The 12,979-nt window shown below is 35.7% G+C and overlaps 1 protein-coding gene across 1 annotated transcript in view; it reads left to right on the top strand.

Moving 5' to 3' along the window:
* LOC114662331 (endogenous retrovirus group S71 member 1 Env polyprotein-like) overlaps positions 1 to 12,979 on the top strand; it is a 946,272-nt gene that overhangs the window by 159,466 nt on the left and 773,827 nt on the right. The window lies entirely within an intron of this gene.

Raw genomic sequence — 12,979 nt, 5'->3', positions numbered from 1 at the left:
TAAGAATATTGCAAACTCTTTGTAACAGACATCTCAAGTATAGGAATGAGATACATAGTAGATATTGACTACACGCCATTCAGCTTTTGTTTATAAATAGATAAACAAAAATATATGACTAAAATGTTGTTTATGTAATGACTGAAATCACGATAAATCATGTCCAACCTTCTTTTACTTCTAATAAGATCTTGAATCTAATAATATGTTTGCACTATATTGAACTTGTAAAAAGCGTTCAAAAGAGCTGATTGTGTGAATAGGATGGAAACTTTTATGTTTATTGAGAATGAAGACTGACTAGGAAACAAATTCTGGAGAGCATTGGCCTTGGTTCCCAATTGCATTCATTATGTATTCAATAGTAAGAAGGAATTAGGCCAAATTATTTGTTAAAGAAGGGAGCATGAGTGGCAGAGAAGTTAAAAGTTAAGGTACCTACCTAAAATGTCTGCACTGAGTCTAGAATTTTGCTCAGTGTTCGCAAGGGTACATTCTAGTGTTCTTCTAGTCTGCTTTTTATCCCATCTCCCAAAAACGTATGGGTTAGGTTACCTGACACATCTTACACAGTGTTGTTATGTATATGACTGCGCCAAACAGTAATGTGACATCCATTTCATGTCTAGTTCATGACTTATACCCAAGCTGACGTAGATAGGCTTTCGTTCGCCATGACCTTGAACTTAGATTAAGCAAATCAAGAAAATAGATGGATCAATGAAAATAAAGTTGAAAGACTGAAGGTTGTGATGTTGCTGTCACTGGTACAAGACATTCTGCAGAATTTCATAAAAATGTCTATAATAAAAATAATGAACATTTCTAAGCTTCTATATAACGTGAATTAATTAATTAATTAATTAATTAATTAATTAATGAATGAATGAATGAATGAATGAATGAATGAACAATTGATTTTGGAAGGTGAACAGGATTAATAGATTATAAACATTTAAAGTAACTTGATAGAAAATGGAAGGTAAAAAGGAAAGGAAATAGCACTGGTAATGGAAAAAAGTATAGGTACACAATATAAGCAAGAATGAAAAAAGAAATCATAGAGATGATGTTATTCAGGTTGGCAATTTAACGCTGTGAGTTTGGAAGCATTAAAATGTGGCTGTGAGGAAAAATAGCAAAGGTTACCTGGACAGGCAGGAAAAAAATAAAAAGGGGCTACACAATGTGGGTAAAAAGTTTTAATGTCTTAAAGTCTTAACCAATCCTTAGTCAGAAGAAAAGCAGGGCTGGTCACAAGGTATGTAAAAACAGCTTGATGAAAGAGATGTTGGGAGGTAAACTTGAAGGAACACAGCAAGATGAATGCAAAAGAAGAGCTGAAGAAGATATTTCTGTTGGATATGCATGCCAGTACAACTTGTTGAGACGCAAACAAAAAAAGAGCGAGAAAGCCTTCCCATTTCGGAAGGATTTTGCCTTACTAATAAAGATGGTAAAATGACATTCAAACCACCAGTATGTTAAATATATTTTTCAGAATGAAATCTTTCAATGTTAGCACTTTAAAATGAGTGAATAGTCCTATAACCACGTAAAATGTAATTTGATTAGTATGGCTACAGTAAATGTGTCTTTGTTAAAATGGTTGTTTGAGAGCTTATGGGCTATAGCGACTGTTGTGGTCCTTATACTGCATACTCATTTTGGTGTATAATGAATATGAACTGCACCAGATCAAATTCCATTTTGACTTACACATTTATCACAATAAAATTAAGTAAACATAAGATACAAATTCATTGAGATCTATGCATGCATTAAACAATTTATGATTGCCTGTTCATTTTTTCCACAAAGGATAAAGCTGATAATAACCTTTTCATTTGATCAACAAGCCCCAAGCCCCGACTGTAAATCCTAGCATTTTCTCAGTTTAAGTGATGCTTGCATATTCTCCAATGTCCATGTTGAGTATTTCCAATTACTGCAAATTCCATCCACATCCTTGAAACTTGTTTTTAGGTTTACCGTCAACTCTTAACTGGACTGGTATGGGTGAGTGTGCGCTGTGATAGACATATACTATCCAGGTGTGGATCTGGCTTCCCATGACCCACTGGTAACACAATTTATGAAATGATTTAAAAAATATCTTCCTTTACTAGTATAATGTAATGCAAACCTGTTGCCACATTAAAGGATAAGTTTGTAAATTTTCAAATCAGAGTTATTTGTTTACAGTCAAGGTAAACATTTAATTTGAAATGAAATTGGGTTTTGAAGTAAACCAGTTTTTTTGTGCGTTCACATATAATGCAAAAAGCATCTACTGCAGTTACGATGTCTGTCTGCCTCTTTGTCTGCGTTAAATAAATTTGCTCCCAGTAGACTGATTTTATTGAATTTTTGCACATTTATTCATCAGGGAATTTTGCTGGAAAAGTTCAATTTTCATTTAAATATCTCAAATAAGGCACTGTAAACAATTTTTGAAATTAAAAAATTTCTCATTAAAAAGCCTAAAAAAAAGATACAAACTTGTGTATCTTAAAACAGAGAAACATTCTGTGTGACTTCAATTACTGATGATTTTACTGTTAAAATACACATTGTGTATATTCTCCTCTTTCACATATCCAAAATCAAATGGATCTAAAATTCAGGTTAGTCAAACACTGGGAGAGCCACACTTCTCCTGTTGCTTGAGGTAACTTGACTATAAAAGTAAAAATTAGGATAAAAAAAAAGGAATTATGTAAGCGTCACTCTGTTAGCACAGACTGGACAAATAGGTACTTAGTATTTATGTTACACCAAAAATAACCTCGCGACTGCATTATCTGCACATTATAATGATTGAATATTTCTCTGATACTATAATTTATTGGCAAAACTCAGAGCCTGCTCTCTATCATGGTCCGAAGCAGCCAACAAACAACACATTAGCCTTGAGACCTTAACAGAGATTTGAACACTCCATCAGATACATCTTTCAAAAATGTTATGTATAAGAAATTTGAACTACAATTAGTCATAGACAACAGCACATCGATTAATGCATCACTTGAACTGGAATCTGCTGTCTATGAAAGCTATTGAGCCGCCACAAGTCTACTGAGGTTACATGTTTAACAACAAGATGATTTAAAGTAATGTTAAAAAAGCATGTACTTAATGTAATCTACTAACCCATGTAAACTATTTCTATTATCACTGTTATTTTTGAATATGAATTATTGTTACAAAAATATTTAATAAAGAAAAATATATTAAGTGACTCTTTTATGAAGTAAATCAAAAATGTAAATTCTCTAGCTTTCAAATTAGTTAACTAGTTACCTTACAGCACCTGGATGTTATGCCATGAATACATTTTCTATAAATTTTATACATTTTAAAATATACCATACTTGTGTGTATTAAAATGGTTTCTACATGCAACAAATTCAAATGTGAAAACAAAAGACTTAAAAAACCTACCAAATATATCTATTTTCAAGCTAAGAAGATTCTTGAATATGGATCCATGTTTTGAGATTGCACACATATTATTAAAAAACAAAAAGTTAGACTCTGCCATTTGTGCCCAAGTCCATTTGTGCCCTTATTCTCATTGCCTGTCTCCCTCATGACAACTTTTCATCCCCAGGGATCTGGTTTTCTGTAGCTTGTTTAGCAAACGTTGCAGTTACTGTTTTCAGAGTGCTTCAAATGCATAGAGTATGATTTTTGTCAAGATTTAGACAAATAAGCTGTCATTTCATACCAGGAATATTTTCTACTATGAAGAAGTAGAATGTCAATGTTGTGCTAATCAGTTTCAGACATATGTGGGGTTTCATGCTATTTCACTTCCTTATTTCCATGAAGACTCAACCTACAATAGTCATTTTGAACAGAAAATATCTCCTTAAGGGAAACGGTGCCAAAACTCTGTGATAAAATATATTACTTCCAGTTTCCTTTTGTTGTCTGAACATACTTCAGAGACAGAAAAGGCATATTTTCTGAAATCTAAACCTTTGCTGCTTCAGAGTGGACATATTCATGCCCCATAGAGGGTAAGAACAGGCACAGTATTTTATTAAAATTGATTAAAAAATGTTTCACTTAAGAATATCATTTCTCATGAAAACTTAATGTATAGCATAATTGTGATAATGAAAAATACATTTTGACTTATAATAAACTTTCCTCTAATAAGAAGATTAATTATAGGAAAAATTGATGGGGAACCTCTGCTGTACAGGCCCAATTATGGTAGTCCAGAACTTATTTTGTTCAAACAAAAGAAGCTGGCCGCAGTAATGTAAAATTACAGAAAGGAAATAATTTAGCACACAGCAGGAAAAGCCGTAATACAGGGTAAGTAGTATGCCCTAGGCTATCTTGGTCTATGTAACTCCTTGCCAACTGGGCATCATAAGCAGATAAATAAATACCCAGGCACCTACCAAATTCACATTTACCTCCTCTGTTTTGATGCCTCCTAAGTGCTCAGTGCATTGTCTGACTCCAGCACTAAATTCCTTAAACTTCTGTTGAGAAGATATGTAGGCAAACATGCTGAGTGAGCTTGTTTTAGCTCCAGAATGAGGTTGCAGGTTAAACACACTGATTGGCACATAGTAAGCATCAATATTTAGAGAACGCCTCTACTGAATCTTGCAGATGAGCCCTGTGTCACATACAATCTAGTTAAATATAGGAAAGATTTATCACCATTAGAGCGTGAGGTGATCTGTAAACCCAGTCCTGTGCAATCATCAAGCTTTTGGCTCCTGCACTGAGCTTGCAAGACTAATTTATGTTCTCGAAAATGTCACGTTGTTAGACCTTTAGCTGAAAGGCAGATGTAGATGTATTCCAAGGTCTTTATGAACGGTGCTTTTATGCTGTAAAATAAAAAATAAATAAATAAATAAAGCACTCATATACTGCATATACTGACACCATCTATTGATCAGCCTGCTGTGAGGCTTGCCGTCCAGAATACTAACAGACCTGCTCATAAAACCCCCACATATGAGCAACCATTACAGGTGAAACCACACAAGGAGGTTTTCTGCTTTTACAGCTGCGTTGTTGTGTGAAGCTCATTTAAATAATGGATTTTCATAAACTGCACTTAATGTTCGAACAGAGAAAGTCCATGACCTGTAGACAGAAGCTAGGTGTTTTCTCAGATAAGTTTGTGCCATTTACTCTTCTGTGAAATGAAATCATATTAGCAGGCAGGGACATTAGAAGGCATGTAAATTGACCTGGGAAATGTGGCAAATACAATTAAGAATTCAATTTACCCCCCTCCACCCATTTCAAATGAAAATGCAATTTAGATGATACAGTTTCCATCAATTATTTAGTGCTCTGCACAAAAGCTAACTCATAATTTGGAGAGTGCTGCTAGATTTATTTTACATGTTTAATGACCTTATATTTTTCTTGTGTTAGATGACCTGATATATTTTTTTTGCAAAACTAATTAAATCTGTTATTTGTAACTTAAGCATATGTGCAAAATCAAAGAGACTGACTAGGCACTTTGCTTACTCTGTTGCCTGGTACTACCATACATAGAGCATAGAAATCCTATAATATTTATGTTTACATTTTGGACTGAGCTGATGCTTTTATCCTAAGCAACTGAATATAATTGCTTGAATATTCCTACAGATGAGCCAGGCTGAGCGGCCTGTTCAGTTTCACACAGTGAGTCAGTCGCAGGCTTTCAGCTGACACATAGCAGTTTACAGTCCAGCAATTTAGCCATTCAGCCACACAATTCACTAAATGAGCTAGAGAATATAATTCAAGCATATTGAGGCTAAGCGGAGATCCTGTAGACAAAACATTAAAAATTTTTGAAAGTTTTTTTAGTAATGTTGACATTTGTTACTTTAAGTTTCTGAGAACACAGAACCACGACACAAACGTTCATATAGTGAAACAAAGAAATGGAAACAGTTGCCTAGCAGTATGATGCAAAGTACTGCCCTTGAGTCTTTTAAAAGATGTTCACTCAGTATTGTAATAGAATAACTAGGTGACACAACTAGCTATTCAAAGCTGAATGGTCTCTTATCACAAAATGTTCTCTGTTTCCTAGAAAATCACACATCATATAGAACACACATTGTGAGTTTCTGAAATGTAAATAGTTTAAATACTTTTCAAGATATTTTAAAATATTACAGAAAGATATGTGATACTAAGAGATGCTACCTGGGGGCATCTGAAAATGTAAATCCTCAATGGGCAGAAGCATGCCAATGTGCATACTTTGGAATATAAAACTGCTGTTAGACATGCTACTTGGGTGAAGCCAGAGGCATGCTGATGTTCAGTCCTCTGTGGACAAAATCAAGAAAGCTACAGGGATACATCATGAAGTTAAACAGGAGTAATGAGCGAAAATTGCTGAGTTCGCTTTGCCGTGAGTTCCCCAAAATCATGGGAATATTTGCGATACTCGCCATACTTGACAGACTGCACTAAAGTCAATGGGGAAGGACTAACTGAACTAGATTTGACTGGATTATAATGGTGCAGTCATCGTGAAAGTGTCCCTGAGGGATAGGGAAACGTCTACCAACTATACTTGTGGCTAAAAAGGTGACCTGAGCTGTGTGGCAGCAGTGCCAACCACTGCACCACTGTGCCCCCGTGAGATCAAAGAAGAAAAGACGCAGTCAGAATCACACAATCATAGATTTCATCAAAACAAAGCAGAAATACCAAAATCATAGTCAAAAGTGAGAAAAATTATGGCAGAAAAGTGGCGTGTCATGATTGAAACTGCTGGATCGTTCTGTTTTTTGAAGTCACACTGAAGGCTCTATAAAACTGCCTGTGCTGATGCTTTGCATTTTTTATTCTATCAAAAAGATAGAAACGATCTTGTAAATAGTTATAAGTCTTTTGTTATTATTGTTATTTCGTAGAGTCTCCTCTGTGGTCGTTTGTGTCAGACTCCTTCAAGATTTGTTTTTACTTTCACCGCACCACGCAGTTAATTACTAGGCATGCATACAGCACAAGCCTCCTTCTCTTATGTTGATGTGGCTCTTGAAGATGGACCTGCACATTTGGCTACAAACTCAGATAACTCCATCCCACAGAGTCTGTAATGCAGATGATCAGCATTTTATACCCGGGAGCAGTCCTGTCAATGTTGGCTGTTACAGCTCCGGAGGATGTCACACTGGCCTCGCAAAGCATTCTGGGGCACTGGTATTAAAAAAAAGAACTTTCCCAAACCGCACAAATTATCAGTAAATAATTGACAAACAAGTAAATAATTGATGAATGCATAAAATTCACTGTGAATAACGCTTTGACAAAATTCACTCATCAATGCAATTAAACAGCATTCAGTTCATCCATTTCAGCTCTGAACACACTTAATTGGGTAAAAGGCTATCAGGGCAGTGCTATCCACTTGGTTAATATGATATCAAGCCAAATAACCAAATTCTTTAATTTAATGCTTACATTATTAAAAATATTTCTTTCAAAAATGTAAAAAGAATGATACTAAAGTAGATTATAATTTGCATTTTTTTAAGTTAATGGAGGCAAACGTCCTAGAAGAAATGTTGCTTGTCCTTCCTGAACCCCAACCTTAAACTGGCTTTCTGGCCTCAGCTTCCCATCTTGTGGTCTTGTGGATTCTTCTCAATCTTCCATAACTTCTCCGATTTTCCATTAAGGCAGTCATTTACTGGGCCACCTGACCTAGCAGCCACTTTCTCTGTCTTGTATTGGAGACACTTTCCATTGACCTTCATGGAAAATCCAGCATGATACTATCTATTACCTCCTAATCATGCTAGTCTACTAGAGCCCGGGATAGTGTGACTGGGTATTAGTTTACCCTCAAGCAGGATTAGTGACCCCATTGAAACAGAAGCGTTGATCCAACCAGGATTGTCTACAGACATTCCAAGAGAATACTTAAAACCTACAAGAGCTAGTAAGTGATCAGTTTTTGTCAGTGTGTTGTAGTTAGTGATAGGGTTATAATATAGCAGTCTTCTTAAAGCTCTGCAAAAGTGGAAGAAGGTGATGCGGTGTTCTAGGATTAAGTTATCTGATTATTTAGTGATGTGGAGGCAACAACCATAAGAAGGAAAAACACTGCAGTTGCTATTGGGAAATGTTTGGGTCTGCTTGTACACTTATGGCAGTCCCTGGAGGGGAAAGAAGGCATGGCAGTGCCTGCTGATTGATCTCCTCTAAAAGTCCTGAAAATAGAGGCTGTGTGATGAGTTAAGGGCATGAGCTCGTAAGCTAGTCTTAACCTTTGGAGGATTTTTGGGTAGGGTGAAAAGAGCCAGAACCTGAGACTTTATTAATAGCTTACTGCATGTCACAAGACTGAATTGGCACACATATAATAAACAGTTTTTTTGTATTTTTTCCAAAGAGGCTTGTGTCTGTGTTTCTCTTATTTTGGTCACTCCATTATGGTTATAGGTGCCTGTAGTCCAAGCTACGTATGTGCAAAGCGCCATTGCATTGAGCATCACAGAGGCCAGTGTAGATGCCTCTCTCATCCTCTTCTGGAGGATGCCCTGAGCCATTTTGGTTGATCCTTTGGGCACTCTTTCACAAATGTACTATAAGTTCAATTGTGTTGCTACAAATACAGAGCACAATAAAATTCTTGCTTGCATATCTGACAAACATGCAACATGCCAGAAAGTATTTTACTCCTTTGTATGGGTTGCATCATCTATTATTACACTCCAGAGGAATATTTATGACCTAAAGCAAGTGATGAAATCTTCTACATGCTATCAATTTTGAGACAAATCTGATGAAGGTGCAGCTTGAGAGTACCCATCCATATAATGGCATGCTGGAATATTTATCTTGTTGTTTTTTGCATAATCTAGCTACTAAAGAAATTTCTTGTCAAGCAGGCAGTTAGTGACACCCGACCTGAAGTAAAAATATTTATGATTAAGTGTTGGGAGTGCCTCCCCTGCTGTGTTGCATTAGTACACAACAACAGGGACTCTGTTGGTTTTAAATAGTTTAAGTAAGTAAATGAATTCAGAGTGAGCAAGCAAGCAAGCAGTCATATGAAAAGGATAGTAATTTAGAGGTGTCAGAAAGACCGGCCTCTACCAAAAACAAAATGCCATCTGCATTTTTAAGAAAGCCAAAAGAAATAAACTTAACTTATTGATCCAGGTGAGTCCCTCTGTATTTCTCCATGTGTATTTTCCACTTGAATAAATAAAAATGTAATTTCTGTAGAAAAGAGGAATGTGAAATATGGGCACATTTTTCTTGTTGGCAACATCAGTGGCAGAAGGATATCTTAACAATTTTTTAAAAGGTAACAGCATTAAGAAATCAATGATGATAATAATAAACAACAAATTAATAGAAATCCTGCACCATCTCTATGAAACATACAAAATTACATGGTATGGTATCAAATATATAAACTGTACAATATAATCAGAAATGCAAATAGTGTGCAGGATGGACAATTCCAAGATGGAGCCTCAAAGCAAACATTGAAATATTACAAAGCCACAAAAGCTTCACAGATCAAACAGAGCTGTAGAATACGACTAGAAAGACCAGTATGATAATAATGGATAAAGTAACAATAACGAATAAATTGAAAATTATAAATTTAAAGATTAAATTATTCTAATTTACCATATGGTAGATCTATCTCAGTCACACTGCAGGGGAAACTAAAAGGACATAGAGAACAGATGGATCTTTAGTCTAGTCAACATAGATGAAGCTTCACATACAAATCTAAGGAGACCATACTAAAAGCTAGCGCCCAAAATATTATGTTGAGGGTTGCAAAACAACATCACCTTTCTGAATTAAGAAGAGCAATCTTGGGTGCTCTTTTATACATCTTCAAATGCTGAAGGCAAGTCAATATTTGACCAAATGCTAGAGTCAAAAACTCAAAAACTGCATTGTAATGTGGTCAGAGAATTTTGTTTAGATCAGGACTCGGGTAGAAGAATTCTGTTGTAACCTAGTAATTTCCTTTGTAAGAAGAAACTGAAGAAAAATAATGGAATAGTTCAACCAAGAAATTATTGAAACATGGCAAAATACTTCATGATAAGATCTAATGAAGTACAAAAGAAGAGTAAGATAGAATTAAGTTTTGTGCATTTTCGATTTCCAAGAAGTAATGGATGGATGGATGGAATTCATGTTTTTTTGTGTTGTTTTTTTTTTACTAGTATTCCAGTACTGAAATCACTGAAGAAAGTAGGCTTTTAATTGTTGATGTTCATCCAAGTACAAAAGTCAAATATACATACAAATTGGTGTGTTAGGCTTAGGAGTGGAGCACTAATGATACAAAAAGTTAGCAATCACATTAATTTGAAATGAATAATTTTCAAGGCTTTGTTTGTGCAGCTACTGGAACCAACATTACAGCTATTTTCATGCACAAATGAAGGGTAGCCAGTTGGTAAAGAATTGCCAGGAGTAAGGGCATCAGCATGGTTTCCCAGGATAGAAGAAAGTCCACCACAAAACCTTCAAAACTGAGACAGACAAGAAGAGTGAAGCCCATGCTATCAGGGTGACAGGATTATGGCATACTAGAACACAAAGGTAAGGGCAAACAGTGAAGGCTCACTGGCAGTGCCGGATTAACCAATAGGCACATGTAGCATATGCTACGGGCCCCGCAATTTCGGGGGCCCCCAAATGGTGGACCCAATATTTAATGAAAAAGTGTAGCATTGAAAAACTGGTCTTTAAAAATATTATCTTTACGTTTTTAAACTGTAAATTTCTTACACAACAAAACTCTAGGGGCCCAATACATAAAATTCACATAAATATTATAAGATTCTTATTATAATCGAGAGTAAAATAATTATTTAGTCCGGTTTGAACTGTTCAGAATCTAAACTTCAGATGATGCAGACCAAAGGGGCCCCCAAATTTGAAATATGCTACGGGCCCCCAAAGCTCTTAATCCGGCCCTGCTCACTGGTAGAGGAAACAGTGGCAAATATCATTAGAGAGAGGAAAATGGGAAATGAAAAGGGGGTGTGATCAAGTACCCCGTTCTAACAGATAGGAGGAGCTGATTGTGTAGAAGGGCCAGAGTGGCAGCAGGGCTTATTTGACTTGTTCTCGATAATGTGCTTGCTTTCAAGTAAGCAGTGTAATCCTCCATGAATTGGTTTTCACAGTAGAGTGTTGCGATATGCCACAAGGCGAGGGAAGTCCTGGAATGGTTTTAAACCTGTGACCTACACTGTTGCAAGATCTTAGTCCAGTCAAGCATATTTAGATTAATGGCAGGCAGGCAGTGTGGTGTAATCGGTAAGGATTTGGACTTCAGACCCTGAGGTTGTGCGTTCAGATCCTGCTGCTGACACTGTGTGACCATGAGCAAGTCACTTGACCTGCCTGTGCTCCAATTGGAAACCAAAAAAGAGAAATGTAAACAAACTTATCATAAATATTGTAAGACACTTTGGATAAAGGCGTCAACCAAATAAGTAAATGTAATGTAATGATCTTTATGAATTAGAAATGTAAGCTACCTTAAGAAATGTAGAAAATTAAGAATTTAGAAATTTAACCTACCTTAAAAAATCTTATGGGAGATACTAGAGATGAGATAAGTGATTATTCCTATGTTGTAATTTCCACTTGAGTTGAGTAGATGCTTTGACAAATTCTGACAGTTCTGACAGGGATGGCAGACCAATTTGGTATTAAGCTGGTGTACCAGATACAGTAAATTGCACATGTGCTTTTTGGCAGTGTTGTTAACTGTGCATGCCACAAATACTCATTATTGACGAAGCACATTCTATTCTAGAACTATTGTTGTGACATCAATCTGACTTATTACAAACGTAGATACAGATGTTCCTAGGATAAAATGCAGTATATCATCTTTTAGTGGGGTTTCTAGTGTTACAGGACACAAAAATCTAACTGCACTCAGCATGCCTGTGTTAAGTGGATTATATTGTGTTTGGATGAAAGCAGGGAATTGTTTAAAGTGGCAGAAATGTAACAATAGTGTTTTAGAAACAATCAATGAATTGTCAAATTCAGTAGTTAGAACATGATCGAAACACAAATGCGTAGAGTATCTATTATCAAAACCAAAGCAAATATCTGAAGTCGAAGTCAGAAAACTAATTGTTGTCAATACTAGAAACTGCATCTAATTAATACTTTGTTTTCACTCGTTTGCTCTTGCAGGAGACTATTTCAAGTCTTTCCTTTGAGCATCCAGGAAAAAATACTAATGAGATCCCGACAATGTGTAGCTATGTGTTCATTCTTCAACTACATTTATTGTATTGCTAGAATCATAGAATGAGTAAGCAGATATTTCATATTATACTGTAATTCTATACATGATTGCATACTTTACCGCAGTATAACAATATCCTGGTATTTCAATACCTACATACAAGCAATGAAAACTAATACTTAAGCTAAGCTGGAAATGGCAGAATAATTATTATAACATAAAAAGTAATTTACAGTGCCAATTAGCTTTACATATTTTATTATCATACAACAATTAATCATAGTTGATTTAAATTGACCTTTATGAGACTGATCAACATGAATATGAAATACAAAAGCGAAAACAGATCAATTACCCCCTTCAAGTCAGTATATAGTAGATGCACCTTTGGCAGCTATGGTAGCCTTGTGTCTGTGTCCATAGGTCTTCACCTGCTTTGCACGTCTGAATACTGCAGTTTTTCCCCATCTTTTATGCAAATCTGCTCATGCTCTGTCAGGTTGCATGGGATATGATGGAATGTTGTATTCTGAAAATTTATAAGGGTGTAAATACTGCTTAGAAGTACATATTGTGATATGTGGGATGGAAAACACTATGCCTTCACTTTCTAGACAAGGTTTAGTTTCAAAGAAAACAGACTTTCTTACAAACAGTAATGAGAGACATGCAGGATCAACTGCGCTGACACACAACTCTTATATCTCACAGCAATAAACTGCA

The sequence above is a fragment of the Erpetoichthys calabaricus genome, chromosome 12 (assembly GCF_900747795.2).
Source record: "Erpetoichthys calabaricus chromosome 12, fErpCal1.3, whole genome shotgun sequence".
Classification (NCBI taxonomy): Eukaryota; Metazoa; Chordata; class Cladistia; order Polypteriformes; family Polypteridae; genus Erpetoichthys; species Erpetoichthys calabaricus.
Note: the sequence above shows the minus strand (reverse complement) of the source record. Positions and strands in the feature narration are given on the sequence as shown.